Genomic DNA, 22,315 nt, shown 5'->3' with positions numbered 1-22,315 from the left:
GGACGGATTCAGAAATTCGACGCGTCGTCAACTTACTCGTTGTCTTTGCTAATTACACTTTTCCAAAATCTGGCAAGTATTTTTAGAAATCGTTTCAAAAGCTCCACCTGCTCTTGGTTATTCTCTTTATTTATTATTTATTCTCTTTTTGGTTATTTGGCACATTTAGAAACAAATTGGTTGGGGGGGAAAACACATACTAGCAAACTATGAAATGGTCGAATAACAACCGAAAGAGGATAAACAACGAACCGGAATGGTCGAATTACAACTGTAAGAGGATAAACAACGAACCGGAGAGTAGGCACAACCGATGGAGAATCCGAGGAAGGGTACAAACTTTCAGAATTATTGCTTTAGAAACAGGAGCAGCTTTTGCGCTTACAGAAGATTCGGTAAGTTATGGTAATTTGGATAAAAATCAGAGTGCTGATAAAAAATTGAAAGAGGAAATTGAGGGTTCATAACATGCATAAAATTACTCAATTTAAATTTTAGAACGAATTCTAAACATTCAATTACAACCATATAACCGAGGACTTTCCACTGCCTCTTCTTGTTCCAAAACTCCACTTACTGTCCCTTCTTCGTGTAATGTCATAAAGCGATAAAAGCTCGGGAAAGGTAATCTAGTCTAACCAAATACATATATTCGTCAATCCGAGCAATTACTTTTTTGAAAGCAAATCTACAGGAATAGTATCCTAAGAAAATTTTTGAAATTAGTTAAAATTGAAAATGTAGACAGATAATTAAAATAATACCTCGACCATTTATTGTAAACGAAAGCTCACATCGATAGATTTATCCATTGGTCCTTCTGGATATTCGTGACGTACAATTGCATCACGATATTTGGAGTTGACATGAGCCTTTGCGATATGAAAACACCCACCATCTTCGTTCAAGTTTTGACGGAATTTTTTTTAGTAGCTTGCAAATTTCTCAGCAGGCAAAAAATGTCTTAACATGGGAATAATAATTTAATTTAAGAAAAATTGATTAACGTCATCATGATGTTATGATAAGAAGAAATTCGTGAGCGCAATTTTTCTCACAAATATCTTGTTCGTTATGTTTTGATGACTTCTTTTCTTCGCTTCGTTGTCCGGGTGTAACGGCATCAAAACAAGGGGATTGTGGACATGTTCGAATAAAAGAAAGCACACTAACGAGCTTGAATTGTTGGGCGTTCTCTAAACGGTACAAGCCTTTACAGCACATAGACAGAAAGTAAAAGCCACAAGAAATTATTTTGGCAGTATCAGGGCAATACCAAATATAAATCACCGTGGCGATACAGAATCAGAGAAATTTACCAAATTATCAGCAGAATTTACAGTTTTTTGTGAGTAAAATAATTAAGCTTTTAATAGTGTCTTCCATAAACATCTTGATTTAACGAGTAGTCTTGCTCTTTAAACCTATGTTGAATGTTCTAAAGCTCAGGATTTGTGCAGAGTTGTAAAATACACCACAAAAAGTTGTAAAAAACCGCAATCGAAGGTGTTATTAACAATTTCTTGTTGAAACGGCAATTTTTAGCAGCCCAGTTGATCACTTTTTTGAAACTGTCATAGAAAGATTGGAAGCCTACAAAAAGCTGCTGATGGACCGCATACTGATAATCAATTTCCATAATTTTCATTATGGCTAATGCGTGTAGTGCCTTGGGAATAAGTATCCAGGGGAAATATTTTGGTACGTATTGCTGCAACTGCTGCTTTCCATTTGTGAACCACTCCCTGAGAAAGTCACAAGCCTTTAATTTTTTGTCCATAACCCTCGTCGTATTGTTGATAAGCAATCGTAAGTAAAGTATTCCTATAGAAACCCCAATAGCCACACAAAAACAAACAAAAACACAAAAAAAAGGATTCGGTATACACGAAATAGTTATTACAATGCCTGTTGCTTCCAGTAGGAAGTCCTAAGACATACGAACATTAATGTGGAAATCAGATTAATGGACCCCAGTCCTTACCATCTCAAAGCACAATTGAGACTTATCAGAGATATTTCTGGTAAATTTAGACGAAACAAATTTTCCATCAAGGCAATTCTGTGTTTGGAATTACTACTCTTAAAGGTAAAGCAAAGTATGGGGAAATATGTACGGTAAAAAACGGTTCAGTTTTGCAAGCAAAAAATGTAATTTGGTGGTTTCGTTGATTACGGAGATATCATGATAACTAATAAAATTGACAAGTTTGCAAACCATGCCCTCGTCTTATGCACAGATAATATAGGTAGAAATGGATAGAACCCATCGTTGTTTTTGCAACACATTTTTCCAAATATGATTGTAAGGTTGTAACTGATCTTGAAGAGCGAAGTGAAATTGTTTCAAAAGTGGTCTTGTGGTCTAAATTTTACTTGACAACTACACATACGGTGTTTTGGCGCGAAAAACGTAATTGCAAAAATTTCTCGTTAACTGTTTCCACCATTCAGCAACTTATTACAACATTTTGTAAATTAAATTTTCAATTTTTGCAAATTAAAAAATGTTAATATACATTTTTAACATTTTAGAACATGCCACCAATTTGCAAAATTCACAAAATTGCTTTTCCTTCATCCACAACCGATCGAAGCTGCGATTCACGAAGTGATAACTCGTGTGCTGTCCAAGGATCCTCACTCAACAGCATATGGAATGTTTTTTTTTGGTCTTATTTTGACGTGTTTGGGCCAACGTTTGTTAGATTTTTTATCAGGAAATCAGGGAAATGGTATCACAAGAAGAAAGAGAAACCCAGAGAGAATACCCAATCTAAGCTTGAAACTCAAGAGGAAATGAGTGATGTGTTAGGGGAGCTTGTTGCAAGGTAAGTTTTTTTAAATAGTGAGTCAACGGTATATTTGTAACATTTTCCTGTATGTTGTATAGAAAACTGATGACCGCTTTGAAAAAACATTAAAATGCTCCAGATCCTGAGCACAAAAACCAATTATTAAAGCAGTATTCAAGGTGTATCAAAGTTCACAAGTTTTAGTGGTTTACGAACAATAAAGAAATTTCCACTCTTTTGTTTTTATTCCTCTTTTTAATAGTTTAATATGAAGATTACATGAAATCACATGTACATAGACTTAATTTAAAATAATACAAAAGTGAAGCAAAGGGATTTAATCTTTCTTGTCTTCAACCACTAAATCCATATCTTTCTATTAGGGAAATTAATCAACGTAATGTTAATTATTACTGCCTTGCTTTTTGGTATAACGCTCGTCCCCTTGCATAAATAAGTCAGGAGGTTAATTCAATCCTCCGATCTCAAACCTTCAATTTCCCGTTGGCCAAGGACCCTCCTATCCTCGTCAACACAAACATTTTCTTTTATTACACACAAGACAGACGACAGCATAAAAATGATCTCACGAGGAGAAAACTTCTATCACAAACATGCAGACCCAAATTTATGAAAACAACACACTCCAGGATAACACCACAACCACAGACTCCGTGCAACAATTGAACTTGATTTTCTGAAATCCTTCACCATCTGGCCGCAACCAGACTATCAGACACAATCCAGGATAACGCCAGAACTTGAAACGGGTTTCAATACCACTGCACATATACATTAACACACACACACATAAATATTAATGACAAATTATATAAGCAAGACAGGAAAGGTACAAGTGACGTTTATCTTAAGCCCACCAAATTTAACTCAAAATTTTCTTTGAAAAACTGTGTACCAGATGTAAAAGAAAACCTGTAAGGCAATTTTTACTAAAAATTTATCTGGCTTTTCAAGCTGGCTGCAACAAAAGCACCATGCATGACAGCAAGGAAGCTTAGACTTAACCGTGTTCTCAAATTCTTCGATACATCAGCAAATGAATCTGCTACCTGAACATAAACTAATAAAATGCATTGCATTATTGTTGGTGAATTCACCAATCAATTTACTTTAATTGCTCTTAAGTGTTTCTTCATGGGATGAGACGTGCTAACAATACACGACATTTCGGCAAAATGGACAGCAGTTTTGGCCCAAGTGATCAGATTTTTTCGAAAAGTGGAAATTGGATTACGGATTACCTGTAAACTCACAAATCAATATGTAAAATTCAGCAAATTTAAGAAATTGTTCCATGCTAGTTCCATACTAAAACTAATATCGACCCAATTAAAGGTTCAACACGTAATGCTTTTCTTCAAAATTAGTTCCAGAACTCAATAACTAACTAACTGCTTTCCCTCAACAAAGCCAAAATCTTAATCTCATTCTACATAAAACTAGAGGAGCCTTTTGACATAACTTGCAAACAGCACAGAAATGATAAACCTTGAAACCTGAATTAAATTAAGCCCACAAGAAATTTAGAAACCCAAATGTTCACTAAGGTGTTTAAGACATGGATAATTAGCTTTTAGCTGTTCATAAAAGGACGATTCGTAACAATGTTGAAAAGAAACAAGGTAAAACTACACATGCACTGAATGACTGAACCTAAAACTGGCATTTGCAGTTTGAATGAGAACTTCAAGTATGGTATGGTACGCATCCTTCCAAGAGACCATATTAAGCGTCGACTGTCAGAATGGCAAGGAAATTAGAATCGTCAAAATCTGCAAGTCTGGCCGAGTGTGTAGCGGAGTATTTTCAGTCATCAGCAGACCACTGTCTGCTGCGTCTTTCCCTGATTTGCCGGAGAATACGGGGGTGTCTTGGATTTGATCAATCCGGTGGCCATTTTCACCGTGGGAGGTTCTTTCGTTTTTGGTTGTTGGTGGGGCTAAGCAAAGGTTTGGATGGGTGTTATGGTTGGGTGTGATGTCATCCTTCCTGCTAGTCTCGGTGTGCTTTTTGGTGATCCTGCTGTTGCTGGCGTTCGCTTTGCTGTTGGCAAGTCAAGTGCTAAACTTCAGTTATTTAGTGTCCTGTTCAAAAGGTTTGCAACGTGCAGCGTACAATCCCTTCTCTGCTGTCTTGATCTCCTTCCGATTCTGATGACAGAAATGTGTATCTGATATCGGTTTCTCTTGGCTCCGGGTGTTTTCCGGTTGCTCTCTGTGTCCAGAGTCTTGCTGGTGTGGAAAGTTCGTTCTCGTCGCCGTCTTTTGCTGTCTGGGATTCTCCGTTCAGTACTGGGGAGAATAGATCTTGGTCGAAGAAGACTTCATTTTCTCCCTCTCTCGTTGGGGTCTGGGGATGAAGGTATTCTCGTGGTCTGTGAGGTCTGACTTTTCCCAGGACAAGGATGGTCTTGATCCTCTCTCTCTTATATCGTCACTCCACCACCCACCTACTTAACTTCGAATTTGGGGGGGGGGGGTTAGGGGGTGACGAGGGCTGGGTGGGTTGGTTCGTAACCAATTCAATGGAAGACAAGACTTGGGGATTTGGCATACGACGGGTCAAGGACGTTGCCGTGCGTCAGGGTTGACACCCTGGTGGTGTTGTACCAAAGCGCAACAGCCGCTGCGGTCCCAACCCTACTCAACCGATAAAGGACGGATAAACGTCTATTATAGGGAATGAAAACAAATAATAAATATATTTGTGACAAATAATCATCACGATTGGGAAAGTAACGAGGAAGTGGAAGGGTAGTAATTTTATGAACCAAAATATGTTGAAAAATGAATGATGACGCTGTAAAATACGATAAATGTAAATTTACATTTCATAATAACCAGTTCTTCCTAATAACCAATATATGAAGTTATTCTCCCGAATTACTAAACCAATTGTTATGCCCTTATACTGATAACATTTTAACAAATAAAAGACTGAAACACACATACGGTATTAAATGATAAAAGTGCGTACCAACACACATTTTTGTCCGTAATTTAAGATAATAGTTATTAATTATGAAAATCGTAGTACGCGAAAATGAAAATGGAGGAGACTTTATTCTTCCTTTACCTTTTTACTCTGTAATAAAGTGGGATCTTTGTTGAGTAGATAACTAACGATGGAAGCGTTCCCTTCCCGACAAGCTAAATGAAAACTATTCCAACCACCTTTGTTGCGCAACAATGGTGATGCTCCGTGATCTAAAATTGAATGGCATAATACAGTTGTTTTGGAAATGTTTGATGTGGATTAATTTGAAAAAACTTTCGATTTTCGGCTTGATGTATAGGATACTTGATGGGCACACTAACCAACAAGAAATAAAATAATTTTAACTTCGTGCCCCTCATTCAACCTGTAGTCTACTCATGCAATACCTTAAGGAGATCTTTTATATATCCCAACTAAATAATCGGACATAATCATCTGTACTGACTGTACAAAAAAATGTCTTTGGTGAGTGTTCATGTTCCTTACAATATATTTTTATTAGTAAAAGTGTAGCCTATCTTACGAATTACGATACGTGATGCATCTAATGGAGTTCTGAACGATGACTTACTGATCGGGTAAAAATAATGTTGACGTCCGAATGTTACAATACCAGACTCGTGGAATTTTGGGATCATTTTTCACCTGCTACACCTGAAAAAAGAGCTGTAAATAGAAAACAAGATTAATGAATAAAAGGAGCTAATGAATAAAAATGTTCCCCCTTCTTATGCAAATCAAACTTGGTCAAATTGATGCACAAACTGATTGCCCGTTATGTTAGCAAACTTAAAAGTATACATATTTACACTTGTGAACTCTACATGAAAATAAAATTTGATAAAATATATCAGCATGTCGACTGTTTTCTATATGCTAACTGGTACTACACAATTTTCCTTTTAAGCTAGCAGTTATGACAAAACCTAGGTTTGTTTTTTGGTTTACCAACACAGTCTGTGTTCAAAACAAGTTGGTTCTTCTCGCAATAATAAGGAAACGTACATAATCAGAATAAATAGACTATATATTCCACGTGCTCCGAGCCTCCGAAAAAACGAAACGAACGTAAATATATTATAAACTCAATTTTTCCAGGTTTTTTTTGTTTTTTTCTTAAAGTCAAAATCACACAATCCTAACTGATAATATATAAAAAAAAAAGACCATTACCAATCAAATAATGAGATTCCGACAATCAAAAACTACAGTACAAACTACAGTTTACACCAACTAAATATTTTCACTTTTAACGTTTACTGCAAAAACATATTTCAATAAAGCATTTTCTGAGTGATTATTTTTCCATTGATATTAACAACTCTATTATTTTTAAAATAACGTAATTTGAGTTGCAAGAATTTGAGTATGGACTTCAAAAACTACGAAAACCATATTCACGAGCAAAAAAAATTATAATGAAAACATTAATTGAGAAAAAGGGCTATTATTCATTTTAGCATTCAAGAACGAATAAGTTTCAAACAAATTTTTGGGAAAAAACAGGGTACGAAGGGAAGAAAGAGTCCGTTCTTGAGACGCAAGCCCCATCGGAAGCTATGAGACATTCTGTGGTCACATTTCTGTAGCGCTGTGGGAGAGGGGACTTGGTTTGGAGATAAATCACATTTTGTCGTAGTTAAATCGCGACACGTTGGAGCAAAATGTAACTCGGTCAGATTTGTGTCGATTGTTGTAAAAGTTTTCTTTTGTCGGGTGGATTAACCCTTGCCAAATGAACTGCTTTGTATAAAATAGGGGTTAAATTCACAATCGAACCAAAAGTTGATTAATATGAAGACGAGACGAAGAGAGGCGTGCGTATAGGTTGTAGTGGCGACAACGGTCAAGAAAGGTGAATAACACTTTGGAACGAAAAAATATTTTTATATACGATTCTAAAGATTTCGTTAACAAAGATGGGAAAGTATACCTTTTCATAGATTTCCCTTCAAATTTCGAATTCAAACAGGGAAATAATACCTCTAACCCTTCACCACAGTAAGAGGGCGATGATTATGCAACTTACCAGAAATATTCACATGGTAATTTCAAGTGATAAGAAAAAACAAAACCCATATTTTTGGACTGCTTATTCGGTGTTTACGATGGCAAACGAATGAGAAGATGAGCTTTCTACGAAAGTATATGGTGAAATCATGAAAGTTGTGGGGCCAAACATGAAAAATCAATCAGGACAGGGGCCAAGAGATCTTGAGCGAGTAAGTAATGATGAAAGAGCAGCTGGAGAAGTGACAAAATCACGATGACGCGTATTAGGTGGGGATTGAAACCACTTTCATGAAAGTCTGAAATTTTCCCAAACGTAAAATATGCGTAAATGAATTTTGGTAAGAACTTTGAATTCTCCATTAAAAGGTATGTGCCAGTATTCAATGCGTTGCAGCGCACTAAGATAATCGAACAATACGAGGCTACCACCAAAGCCACTGAGGATACAACCAAGTTAATCGGCAAGCACAAAAAAGCCGCGTTCAAGCAAAAAGGCTTCTGGAATAGGCCAAATTTGATCTAGAGGGTAAAAAACGTTGTTTTTTAGTTTAACTCTGCAGCCGAGAGAATTTAGTCTTATCTATTTTTCAAATTCCAGTTCATGCGATCACTAAAAGGTCTCAATTGTTCTCGTTGCAGGACTTGAATAACTTATCTTTTGAGCTATAGCAGCAGTCTAAGCACTCGCTTAATAACGATTTAAATACATCAGGAAATAATATGTCTGTATAGAATGTGACAGAATACGGCCATTAGTAGTGGGAAAAGACAAACAAGGTCAACGCTAGCATGTCATTTCCCTCCCCTTCATCTTTTATTTTAGATTTTCGAGTTGGAATTTATTCCTTACTTTTTACTGATGGCAGGGCGCGCCATTTTTCAACGGAGCTCGTCAGCTTATCTCTTCCACAGAGGCTAAAAATGAAAAAAAAGGACAAGACGATACCAAGAAAAAAAAAAGATTCTGAGAAGCTACAAAAATAAGTGTTCTAATGTTGTTTTTGTAGCAGCTCTATAGCTCAGTAGATACAGACAAAGGGAGGGGGGAGTTGGAGGATTTGATGGATAGACTTGGTTTGTTTGTTGTTTTTTTTCTCTTGAAGGGTAATCGAGATCCTTGAAAGATAACGATTCCCGGCCAAAAACACAAAAAACTTCCCAGTATATTACGCTAGCTGACCGGGATCAAAATTAAGATGGCGTTTTCTGGTGATTGACGAGAGAAAGGCGTTGGGAATAAAGAGAAGTTTTGCATACTGATAGTACTAGATTTACAGCGAGAATAAGATTTCCGTAGACGAAGAAATGTTAGTTGAAACTCTCAACGACTATTTTATCATCCAAAATGATACCACAATCCTAAAACGTTTCGCGCAATTAAAAAAAATTGTATTTTTATAAATTTTAGTTTAAGTAGGCTAAGACACTAACTCAATTATCACGGCACCGCAATCCTTTGGAATATTCCGCAAAAAAGGGGGTGGAAAAAATTGCGGTAAAAATTATCTGCGGCGACCGACAGTAGCTATGCATTAATACAGGCAAATTCATTTTTTACGAATGCCTCATCGATAGTTTTTCAGCAAATTTTTGGCGCAGTTTATTGGTAAATGCATCCAAAAGAGTTCGTCGTCTTCATTAAAAGTTGAATTCAGCTTGAGATACTTTGACAAAGATGCTTCAATGTGGTTTGATGTTGCTCGACCGAATAAGGTATCAATATTACCAATACTATATAAAATTCAATGGGGATGCAATATACAGTCAGCTAAGGCAACTTTAGGTAAAAAAAACTTTTTAATCTGGTTGTGCTAATTTAAACTTCAGAATTCACAAATAAAGTGGGTGACATACTTTACTATTTTCAACTCCAGAATAACACAATTTGAAAATATTTTCTTGATCACAAAAGTATCACAATCCTTGGATACGTTCCCTCAATATAGGTGGCAGGAAACCTCCTTCAGCTATGCTATATTTCAAAAAAGTTTTGCAAACTGTTTAAGTTGACTAGTTTAGTTTAAAACTTTAAAATAAGCTCGTGGAAGAAATTTTGAGAGATCTCACTCTATGAGGGAAGGCTATGAACATGACAAATGGGGAATCACAGAATTCCAATTCATAGGTACGCGTAACCGGCCAACTCGAGGACCTCAGCGGCCAGGTATTCCATGACGGCAGCCAAGTAGATTAGAGCTCCGGCATCAACGCATTCAGCGGGGATCCGGTGGATACGACCGACGGGGAATTGAAGTCCAGACGTTGAAGAGGGTCTTTGACTTTCCCTTTACTTTGCCTCCTTTACCACGACCAGACATATTGAGCTTGGGAGTTTAACGCGGTTCCTATAATCAAGGAACTGCAAGGAACAAGTGATGAATAAAATTTGAAAAATCGGCGTTAATTCAGAAGTTTGAAGTTGGATTCAGAACATGATTTTGGTAGCCAATTTGTTAATCTTACTAATTTTGTACACTTACCACGCCTTTCTTTCTCTCTCTCTGATTACGCTACTAGCTCCGCCGCCTAGTGAACACCCACCACATAATTCTCTGGAGACGCGAGTTTTGGTTACCATTAAGTAGTGGAGGGAAGCTACTATAAATAAGAATTTCCGAGATGGGTTGGTTGTTCTGCTAGTCTAAGTGTCAGTCATCGTATTTATAGTCTCGCAATCTTTCATAGTTTATAAAGTGTAAATAGTGTATATAGTGAACCGGTCTTACGTCATATTATCCAACAAATCCCGGTGCTTCTTTTGACACTGAATCGAATTTTTCTTAACAGTGAACATTTAGTTTTAACATAGTTTTATATCTGTGTAAAAATTCGTCCATTTCCCAACCCTACCGTCGATCACTGCCATCTAACGGCAAGGATCTATCGGAGCCGGATGAAGTAGTAAAAAAAACTCCAAGACAATCCCTCTCCTTGATTCTTCACGGAAACGGGATGGATTCGGAGAATCATGCAGCTCACGCAAAGGTCGCAAATCTTGTCTCCTTCTTTTCGAATGGTGGTCTTACTAGTAGCCCCCTTCCAGAAGACATACCAGATGAGGAGGACGAGTCAGGATGGCATCTAGTCACGAACAAGAAATCCCAAAAGGAATCATACGAAATGCAGACACAGCGGGAATAAATATGCCCGGCTCCCTAAACAGCGCCAGAGAGGACACGACGCCCATCCGCTCCAAAAATGGGGAAAACTGGACGGAAGCTGAGCCTCATCTCTCTACCAGAATCTACGCGTCGGAAAACGGGAAAGAAATCGACATGAAGAAGGTCAGTCCACTCTACATCGCTAAAGGTCTAAAATGGCAAGTTAGTCGAGGGGGAATCGTTAGGGTCGATCCTCACCCGGATGGATGTCTGATGATCAGAGCACACAATCACACCACGCTACTTGAAATCCTGGCAATCAACCAAATAAGCTCCTGGGATGTAGAGAAATGGAAACCGAAAGCCCGAAATTTCTATCAAGGGGTCATCAGCAGAGTTCATCTGACCATCAACGACGAAGAGATCACAACAGACATCGACTCAGAAATCAAGGTCGTCAAATTTTCAAGGCTGATGAAAGGATCGATGCAAACCAGCTGCCTATTAATCACGTTCGACTGACCGACACTTCCAGAAAGCGTATGGCTAGGTTTCTAGAAATTTCGCGTACGCGAATTCATTCCAGACACAATTCAGGCTCACTTTTATTGGGCCTGAACGTCGCAAAAATTGGGCCTGAAAGGAGGACTTGAATGTCATTCAGGCCCAATATAATTTTTTTTGTTTTTTTTATGCCTTATAACTGCTTATTCCGATTCCACCCCAAGGCTAGGGAGTGAAACGGAAGAAGACGATGTGCCCGATGTGGAAAAAATCAAAAAATTCAAGAATGCCCTCTCCCTCCCCCCCCCCGTTCCTCTCAGCGCAGGATGGGGGAGGCTGTCCCAAAAGAAAAGAAGCAATGAGAATTATACACGTGAAAACCACCCAAAAGGTAACACGCGAAAGGAAGCAGCAAAATATAGTTAAAAAAGGGAATACTTTTGCAGAAGTGATATATGCAGACGCAGTGGAAAAGAACAACAGAGCCATGACAGAGAGAAGACCGTCAATTAGGCAAGAAGTCTACAGTCATGCTGCCCCAGCACAAACCTCAACACAGCAAAACCCAAAAGGTCCCAAAACGGCAAAATTGACGAGAAAAACCAAACAGATTGCAAGAACACTGCCCTCGAAAGAAAGCTGGAAGCGGTTTTTAACTTAATAATTAAAGTTATTCAAGCAATATGCCCAGAAAGTGCTAGACCGGCGATAAATGAGGTGATATAAACAGCAAAAACAGTTATCGATATCATCAGTGAAACATCATCAAATGGCCCCTCTTCAGACAATGAAGCAACAGAATAGGATCACCATGCCTCATTTTCTAAAAAATGGAGGAAAGCAAAGTAAAATAAGAAACACAGAGTTGGTGGAGCGGAAAAGCACGCACGAAAACAATGATAGCTACAAACATCACTCAATGGAATGCGGACTCCCTACCGTCCAGCAGAACTATAAAGATACCTGGAAGAACAAACGCCCTCTCCTCGGGTGATCTGTGTTAAAGAAACCTGGCCAAACAAAAACAAATCATTTGTGTTGAAATTATATGATGTCGAGAGAAGAGACAGGCAGAATCGCAAGGGAGGAGGGGTCGCAATTTGCATTTGCCAAGAATTAGAATGGAATCTTACGAACGTCGTTACAAGTATGGAGTGCATTACTGTCCAAATTATTGCCCGTTCAACTCCAATCACGATCTGCAACATATATTGTGCCGAACAAATAATTGACGAGAAAACGTTGAAGGAGATTTTTAATCAACTTCCACAACCTGTCTTATTTTGTGGAGACTTTAACGGGCACCATCCAATGTGGGGAGGAAGACGCATCGGCAGAAAAGGTGAAATCATTACAAATTTTATTAAGCAAAATAATTGAGTACTGATTACGATGGCAGCGGAACAAGAATAGGTGATAGAGGTACAATGTCAACAATTGATCCATCGTTCACCTCGGCGGATATTGCCAGGAAAACCAAATGGACGCTGGACTACTCGTCAAGCATAGGGAGTGATCATTTCCAAATTACGCTCAGCATAAGTGGACGTGTTCTGACAAATTAATCACTTGCTTTACAAAAATGGAACCTAGAAAGAGGTGACTGGGAAAAATTCAAGCGCCTGGCCGGAAAAAAAATAAACAGCAGCCTTATTTGTAAAGACATTGACAAATTCGCCGAAAAGGTAACGAAAGCCATTATAAAATGTGCGGAAAAATCAATCTTTTGCAAAAAAACATGGAATGGTAAATTGTTGGCTCCCTGGTGGAAGAGTTTTGCATGAAGAAAAGACTCAGAGAAGAGGCCCTAAAAAAAACAAATCCTTTCAAGAAACCCGGATGACTCAGAGTCATACTCAAAAGCAAAAAATGCGTGCACGGCGGAGGTGAGGAAGGCGCAGTCCACGTATTCGGCATCGGCAACGTATCCATCACTCCCATCATCAATGGTGACACGAGACCCTTCACTCTCCGTGACGTCCTATACGCACCACGGATAGGCGTCAACCTCGTCTCAATCGCAGCGCTTACCAATGACGAGTCACACGTCCATTTCTATGAGTCAGAGGCATTCGTCACTCACCGAGGCATTCTTAAAATGACGGCGAAACAAGTTCAACAAGCACTCTGCCAACTGAATTTCGCACTCTCAACCGACGTCGCCATGCTGGTCCGCTCATCATCCCAAATTTCCCTTCACAATTATCACGAACGCTTCGCTCAACAACATTCCGAGCTGATCGTCAAGATGGCTGACAACAAAGCAGTCATGGACTTAATCTTTCTTCAAGCGACAGGGAGCCTCTCAAGAAATGTCACGATTGCATCGTTGCCAAGATGACCAGGAAAGTATTTCCCATAGCACTTCCCAACAATCGCGTATCGGAGCCCCAGTCTTCAGCGACGTTTGCGGCACAATTCAAGTAGACAGCATCAGTGGATTTAGTTACTACGTCTGCTGCCGCGACGTGTTCAGCAATTATCGAAGCATCTACTTCGTAAAGCACAAATCTGAGGCATCAGATTGCTCCAGGGCCTTCATCACCTCTGTTCACGCTTAGACAGGCAACCAGGTCGCCATCTTTCGAACTGACGGAGGAACAGAGTACCTCAAACTTGATCCATGTTTCAAAAGAAAGAGAATTACGCATCAGATAACTTGTTGATACATCTCACAGCAGAACGCAATAGAGCGGGACAATCGCACCATCCTATCACTCAGCCAAGCTTGTTTACTTTCGCGTTGTCGTCGGTGCCCTCCTGAACATCGGTCAGATGACTCGACCCGATATTCCTTATTCAGTAAACGCAGCCTCCCACGAAAAACCAACCGGAACCAACCGAAGACCAACTGGCAGACGGTCTAACCAAACCTCAACCGACGGTTTCTTTTCTGGACTTAACGGCTTCTTTTTCGACTTCTTAGCTGAACAGAACCCGCATAGGCGGCCGACCAGCTCCGCAACAAGTGTTGAACAATCTAAATTTAAAAAATTCAAAGTTGCTTCTTCTTACACTCTTCTTAATTATCTCTTTTCATTAATTGCCTTTTTTTGCTTCAGGGGAAGTATCGCTAAAGCGTGTTTTAATTAATGGGAAGTGTTGTTCAATACGACAATTAAAACACACACCACTAGGTGGCCTTTGTACTCGTATACGTCCGTGTGTGCGACGTCTGTGTGCGTCTCTATAGTAACGTCTTAACGTCGTAGTCGTAGTAGTAATAGTAGAAAATAGCGCATCTATGTGTAATCAAGTGAAGCCCTACTGTTGATGGCAGAGAGAACCCCATATACTGTTTGTGATGCTAGTTTAAATAAAGAAATAAACTAATGAAACGCCATTTTTATTTCTACATCCAACAAATCTAGCCAAGTCTGCAGCATGTTTCGGCTATCCCCCGCCACGGTGCGCACTAGTCGACTAGCTGCACAAATTTTGGCTATGGCGGATATAAAGCGATTGGAAATAGGTCTATACCATTCCAATCAGCCATTCGATAGAATTGGCTAACGTCCGAAGTTGCCGAGTCAATTAAATCGAAGAAAAAAAATGGACACGAACTGGGTAATTGTTTTTGCATGGCGGCTTATTGAGATTCGCCGATGTCATTATTAGTTTTATGTTTCCCATTTCAGTCGTCTTCAATTTCTATTCATTATTGGATAACTACATTCCTTAGTTATCAGGTGATCTTTTAATTTTTATTTCGTCTCGATTTCGTCTCGATAGTAATTGTATTTTATTTATTAATAATTTTTTTGTAAACGGCCCTATCGTGTTTACAGAAAAATATCGCCATTTCCTGCCCTAAGGGAAGAATGGAGGGAAGAGAAGAATGAAAAACATAAGAGAAGACAAAGGGGTGCGCGGGGTTCTCTTTCCTCCCAGAAATTTACATATACTGTGAGCGAATGCATCAATGTATAAAACAACAAAATAATGAGTTGCTGGTATGCAGAAAGCCAGGGAATTGGACTAAGATGGTTTTTGAAGACTGGAAACGACTCCATGTATATAATGTGGAGATCAAACTGAATGTGCAAATACGAAAGGTACATCTGGGATTTTAATTATGTCAACATTAAGTTTGATAGACTAGTGCTAGAACCTGATATTTAAAGGCACAAAAGATGTGGGTTAATGAGTTGCAACTGTCACCAAGAAATTCGCATTAACTTTGAGTGAATACACCAATAAATAAAATTTTATGAGTACATGACGTGTTGGTGGCAGTCAGAAAGCTAGTGAACTCCATCAAGATGTTTTTGAAAACTGGAAAGTGACTAGATGTATTTGAGGGGTAGAACTCAAACTGAATCTAGATAATATGAAAGTTAGATTGAGTTCGTTAGTGATGTCAATACTATGTTCGGTAGACCGTTGCTACAACCTGATATTCAAAGGGGAAAAAGATGAAGATGAATTAACTGTAACTAACTGTAACTAACTTCTGTTTCGTCGATGCATATCTTGCTGAATATGCATCGACGAAACAGAAATAAATGTTTGATTGAATATTTTCGTACATAGTGTTTAATTATGTATATGTTTGGGACAAATTAAACACTATTCTTTTGACAACTATTTTGGACAAATTTTAAAAAGTTAACAATTACGTCCATACTAGAAGACGACAATTAAGTCTGAAACTATTTATGGCAAGTGACAGATTCAGTGCCTTTTTTATTTTCCTTATGAAGATAGGTGCACTGGCCTTATCTTCCTTATATATGTCGCCATATCTCTATCGTTAGACGCCATCGCTATAAGTGCTGTTGTTTATTATTAAGGTAGTCAAACGGTCAGAAGTTGTTGAACTCAACGATTTTCTTAGGTTTTTTTCTAGAAAACCGACAGTTTTTTCTTGACATCTCAGTTGAAAATGTATTTGTGTAAGAATTACGACAAATACCGTAAAGCATTTGAGAAAAATTATCAGTCCCATAACTATTACAAAAATTGCTTGTCAGTACAAAAAAGTTGTCAGAGTGTGTCCAATGTTCCCTTCACGACCTGTGTTCAAATCAGGATCGGGATTTAGTAGCCACGCAGTTCCATGCAACAATCGGTAAGATGGTAAGTTTTTTCATTTTATTTTTATTCGCTAAAATCTTTTTGTTTTTGGTACCATGTTTAGTTGTGTATAATCCTAAGTAGAACCCAATTTTTTTTATCTTCAACTTAGCGCACATAATTGTTGAGAAGTTGAGAAGCCATAATAGGTTCGTTTAATTCTGGGACGAACAAAAGAGGAGCCCTTCATCATAGAGAGATGTTGAGTTTTTCATTGGCGTTGGCGTTGTTGATCTGCATCTTTTCCGTCGCTGCTTCGTGTAGAGGGACTCAAAATGGTACGATTTTAGTCGTCGAATGAGGAGTATAGGGGATTCAATCCCAACAAGATATTTAGTAATTTTTGAAACAACTTTCACGATGCCTCCAATCGTGAATATTGACTGCCGCTTCAATGGATGCCAAATTTAAAAGCCATCGATCAATTTGAAGTAAATCGCCATTTTGGGGGTTTTGGGGTAGTCCTGTCCATATTAGATTCTCAACTTCTGCATTTGTTGGTTTTTTCCGGCCGTAATATCGCTGGTAACCGTGTTCTAGGAGGGCTGTAATGACATCGAAGCACGTAAAGTATGATAGGCAAATAGAACATGAGATACACGGAATTTTGGTGGCGTCTACCTTGACTCACTTCCGATAATCTTCAAGGATTTGTCACCGTCTACTAGCTGAGCCAAAATTTGGTTTGATGCATCGGTCAATGAGGTTTTTTCTGTGTTCCATAAGGAAAGTTCCCCAAAACTGGCGATATGGTTGGTCAGTTCATTCGCAAGGGTAGTGCATTCGTTAGCTTCGCTTCTTTCATTGGAACTATTATTTGCTACGTGATGTGAAATTTCTTCATTGCACAACACCACAACACTCTTCAACTCAAACAACCAAGATAATAAATATGGGGAAAATGATAGGCATATCATGTAATAGATAAATATTTTTTGAATCCAAATTTACATTCTCTTTGAATTCGTCAAATCTTTTTAATTCTAAATTTTTAAAAAATAAAGAAGTCTCGAATTCAAAATCAAAATTTTCCACCAATGAGTAATTACGGTACCCGGCCATGTCGGTAAAGTGCACCAACTTTAACGAGCGTAACACAGTTTTTTTTCAATTATTGTTCATTTCCCTAACCTCTGTAAATGAAATTAGGTGTACCAACTTCGTGGAAGGAAGGTAGGGTTGGCCATTGAATTCTACTGTGCTTCTTAAAAATGAGACTTTAAAAAATATATATTTAAAAATTAGCCTGAAATGTAGGATAATTCTTGTTTTTACCATTAGAATTACAAAAAGTCACACTATCGGTTGAGTGTGCTGTAAGAAGTTAGTCAAGTATGTTTTGCGATGTAAAAATTCATATTTTTGAAGGGTGATAGAGTTTTCTCTCTTAGAAAAATTATAATTAACTGAAAGTTAGTAGTGATGAGGGGAGGACAACAATAAAAAAAGACAATCAAATGACAAAATAATGAAAGCAAATCGTAGAACACTATTACAATCCCCAAGGTGTATACGATTTCTTTCGAAAGAGGATTTGTTCCTTTACGTATTCGAGTTTGGATTCATCGACCACTCGAAGCTAGAGTGTAAAAAAAATTGATGGTTCCCTGACCCTGCAATTTCATTCCAGGTAATAGCAATCAAAAACATTCTAGAGAAAATCATCGTTGAGTGAAAAACTAATTTTTTTGTCCAACAGATCGAAGGATAGTCTAAATGTTGTGCATAAGAAAATGTGGAGGGCCGGAGGGGAAAATGTAGTGGTAGCTCGAGATCCTTTCGATCGAATACATGATTTTCTCAATCTAAGTTTACGCTGACTGAGAGATTAATTTTTGTATTTCGGTGGTGGATTGGTGAAGTTATCACTCAAAAATAAAAGAAACTATTGTGGGAATCGCACGCTTTAATAGATTGGTCGTCGTTCTGACGGGACGTAGCAATCGAAATTATATTGAATAACTCCGAGTCTATTGGTGGGACGGGCGTTGTTGTATAGACGAAAGCAAATTTGGTAAACGTAATGTAACTTTTTTTCATTTACGAATCCAAATCTCATTTTTATTTCATTTTTATGATAAAATCTTCTTTTTACCTTAAACAGGAAAGTATCAATATGGTAAATTTGTCGATGGAAGATGAGTGTTCGGTTGGGTGGAGAGGGAAACTGACTGCTATTTTCTAGTAGAATTATTTAAGAAATGGATTCTTCCGGGTTCATTTATACTTTCCGATTGCTGAAAGTAAAATGTAAAAATCAAGTAGATTTAATTATTTAAATTGCCCCATGGCAGAAGACTTTAACCACATTTACTTAATTAACGGGAAACACAATGATTATACGCACATGACGACGAATCATTTAAAAAACTAAAGGGTATACTTTCATGTGAAGACAGACGAATACCGTTTAAGGTATGTATTCATGTTTATGTCATAATATTTTGAAATGTCAATATATTGGTTTAACTTATTCATGTTCACTACACCCTACGGATAGAAGAAATAAACATCATTTTCTCGGTTGTCTTTTAACTTCACGTCTGTCAACTTTTATGCTGAGACGCAAGTGGCAGAATAAGGTGGATGGTTTTCAATGTTTCATGAAAGCTTCTGCAGAAATCACAACTCAGGATACTCACAGGCGGAAATAAAGTCTTCAGTCGAGTCAAGAACGGATTCAGTTTACAAAAGAAGAAGAGAATTGAAAGAGAGATCCCAAGCTGATGACTAGATATACTCTGAAGAAAAAGCAAGAAAAAATCTTAGAAATCACACCCTTTTTCCAGTTTGCATTATAAACCGTGTGCCATCTAACTTGCACATGAAAGACTGAAATAAATAAACAATACAATCCAGCAGAAGAATGTTTTCCTACGTCTTGTGTCAGTTTCGTTTTCATTTCTAAACTGAACGTTTTTCGTTATTCGCAAATCAAGAGCACGTAAACACAGTTTCTCGACCTATTTTTATTATCTCCGGTTTTAATTGAGTTTATTTTAGGTCTGGCGTTATGATACCCAACTACGACAGAGGCTAAACGATCCACATTTAAATCTTCAATTTTGTCAAGACTTTTTCTATAGTGTCAACAATAGCAGAACTAGATTTTTAAAGGTAAATTATATGCAATTGTTTGTTAATGGCAGGCAAAGAGTTAATTTGCTGCATTATGATTAGGTTATTATTAATCAACTAACTACTAACTCTTTTTGCTGGTTCTCCTATTGTGGCCTTAATTTGCCATTTTGTGAGGTATCGCCTGTGAACCACCAATTGGTAACAATAACAATAATAAAAATGAATATTTTCAGACTACATTTTCCTTACTTTACGATGGTAATATTGCATAAATGAAAAGAAAATATTTTTTTATATCATAAATTATATATTTTTTTATACTCTTTACTTTTTCGATAATTGGTAGCATCATGAAAATTATCATCCTAGCATTCATATTACTAACGAATTTTAACAACGAGTACACCACTCAAGGAGGCCGGTTTTGGGGGTTTTGGACGTTTGGTTGGATTTTATACCAAAAGATAAGGCCAAGTAATGTATTTTTCACAACAAAGGTGACTTTCCAGATGTTAAGCTTATCGCTTCTTGGGAGACTTTCGCAAATAGCGAGGGTGACTTTGTAACACCACTCGCTCTGTGATGATATCTGAGTCTAGCTGATTCTTTACACTAGATGCCGTGGCAAAATGAAGTTGCCATTAGTGCTATATCGTCGGCCTCTTCGAAGAAGCCAAGATGTAGATCATTGGTGACGTCTCCGATCAGTTGCTGGGCCTCCGAAGGTGTCGCCGCTTGAGTTACATGTCTAGACGGATGAATGTCTAATTGGCACAATTTGCAGAATTACGATGACCGTTGAATTGAAATGCAATCCAAAATGGTTAGAAAAAAGAGAGACATCCACAAGAACAATAAAACATTGATAAAACACAGAAACGTGAATAAAAAACTTACCGTTTGGAAATGTCACTAGAGGCAGGACATTCTACGGTTGTTCTGTGACCAGCAAGAACATGGAAAAAGTCTTTTTTCTGTGGAAAAAGGAGATGCTAAAGATAAATTAAAAGCAGTAACCAAATAGAAAATTAGGCTTTCCTGTCGTGGGAGAATTCTGCATAAGCGACGACAATTTGGTTTCAGGTATTTCTCTGCACTCTCACAGAATGCACTTCCCTGTTGTTCGACAAGATGCTCCACACTAATCTCTACAATAGCAAAAAGAATTACATACAAAATCAGAACAAAATTTTTATAGAACGTATGCAACTCCATGTTCTACTACGAATTACGTAAAATTGTAGCGTGAAGTAATAATTCGAAAATCGGGAACCGGAAAACTGTACCAATTAAATAAAACTTGTCTAAAGTCACGTGCGTAGAAGACTACGAGTCCAAGTAAAATTTTCCCAAAAACATACCAGAACATAATCTGAAATCATACATTTTAAGGACTTACCAGACTTGCGGACCTGACCCGTTCAGACCGGTCACACACAATACAAAAGCCATGGACGCGGTTAAAGGATTCGGCTCGAATTTTAGTCAACGCTTCAACCTTTTTGGTTTTTGTACGATAATAAGTCATCGACTTAAGTCGATGATTGACAAATGGCCAACTGTGACGCTAGACGCAATAACGTTACAGGTTGTTTTAAAATGTCACAAGGTCATACAAATAAGCGAGACAATCCATTCCAAATGTGTTCAACATGAATGGCCGATAAACAATGTAAAAACTAAGATTTCAAATTACCTCAATTTGATCTTGAGTGAACCGTCCTGGAAACAAAACTAACCTGAACACAACTTTGAATCTCTTTTCAAATAGTTCATCAATCAAACCAATGGAACTGGAAATCAAGTCTCCTATAACTACCAAAGTAGTGACATGAACCTGATATTCGACAGTTCATTTTTGTCCTGCTCTGGACTATTTGCACAATTTTTTTAGTAACGTCAAGTAAAGCGAAAGTTTATTTTTTCTCCAATTAATCGGTTATTCTCTTTTTTGGAAAAATACCCTTTGGGAATGTATTTGAAGAAAATTGTCATTCTCTGAGCAGCAGGATCTATATGAAACTGAAATTCATTGATGGAACTAATAGCTGAAATTGAAGCTACAAAGTTGGAAGCAGGTATATCACCCACGAAATTCAAAAATATGCCATGCCACTTTCGCTGTTATTAGTTCATATAAAATGCTGAGCTTCCGGCTCTCGTCTTTCCGGCCCATTTTTTTATGGGCCGGAAAGGTAATGTTCTTTCGGCCCCTTTTTAAAATTGATTTGAGCGCAGAAACCATAAACTCATGAAAAAATCAATCTAATCTGAAGAGACATTGCTGACAAATACTTTTGTTTGAGCGAAGAGCCAAACCAAAAACTCACAAAAGGAAAAAGGAAATCTTATCTGAAGAGACATCACTTTCTGAATCTTCTACAATTTGAAAGCGATTGCTGGCCTTTTTGTAGTTACCGTATAAGGTGGCAATTTGTTCCAGCAATACCTTTCATGGGAGATGATCATTGGTATACTGGTCCCATAATCCAACAAGAGCATCCTGTAATTCTTGGAAAACTTGTTTCTTCTTCAGAGGTTTTTGCCGCGATCCATAAGTTGCCTCATATTGGAGATGATCGAGAAGTTAGAATAATTTGAAAGCACCGTTTTTTCCTTCGATTCGGTTGTGCCAATCGTCGACGTCGTTATTTATCGTTTTAGAGATTTGCTTCGCGGAGGATAAGGAAGCAAGATGGTATAAATACCGCAACGCTTCGGAGAAAA

Source organism: Daphnia pulicaria, chromosome 3, assembly GCF_021234035.1.
Source record: "Daphnia pulicaria isolate SC F1-1A chromosome 3, SC_F0-13Bv2, whole genome shotgun sequence".
NCBI lineage: Eukaryota > Metazoa > Arthropoda > Branchiopoda > Diplostraca > Daphniidae > Daphnia > Daphnia pulicaria.
This window is presented reverse-complemented; position numbering follows the sequence as displayed.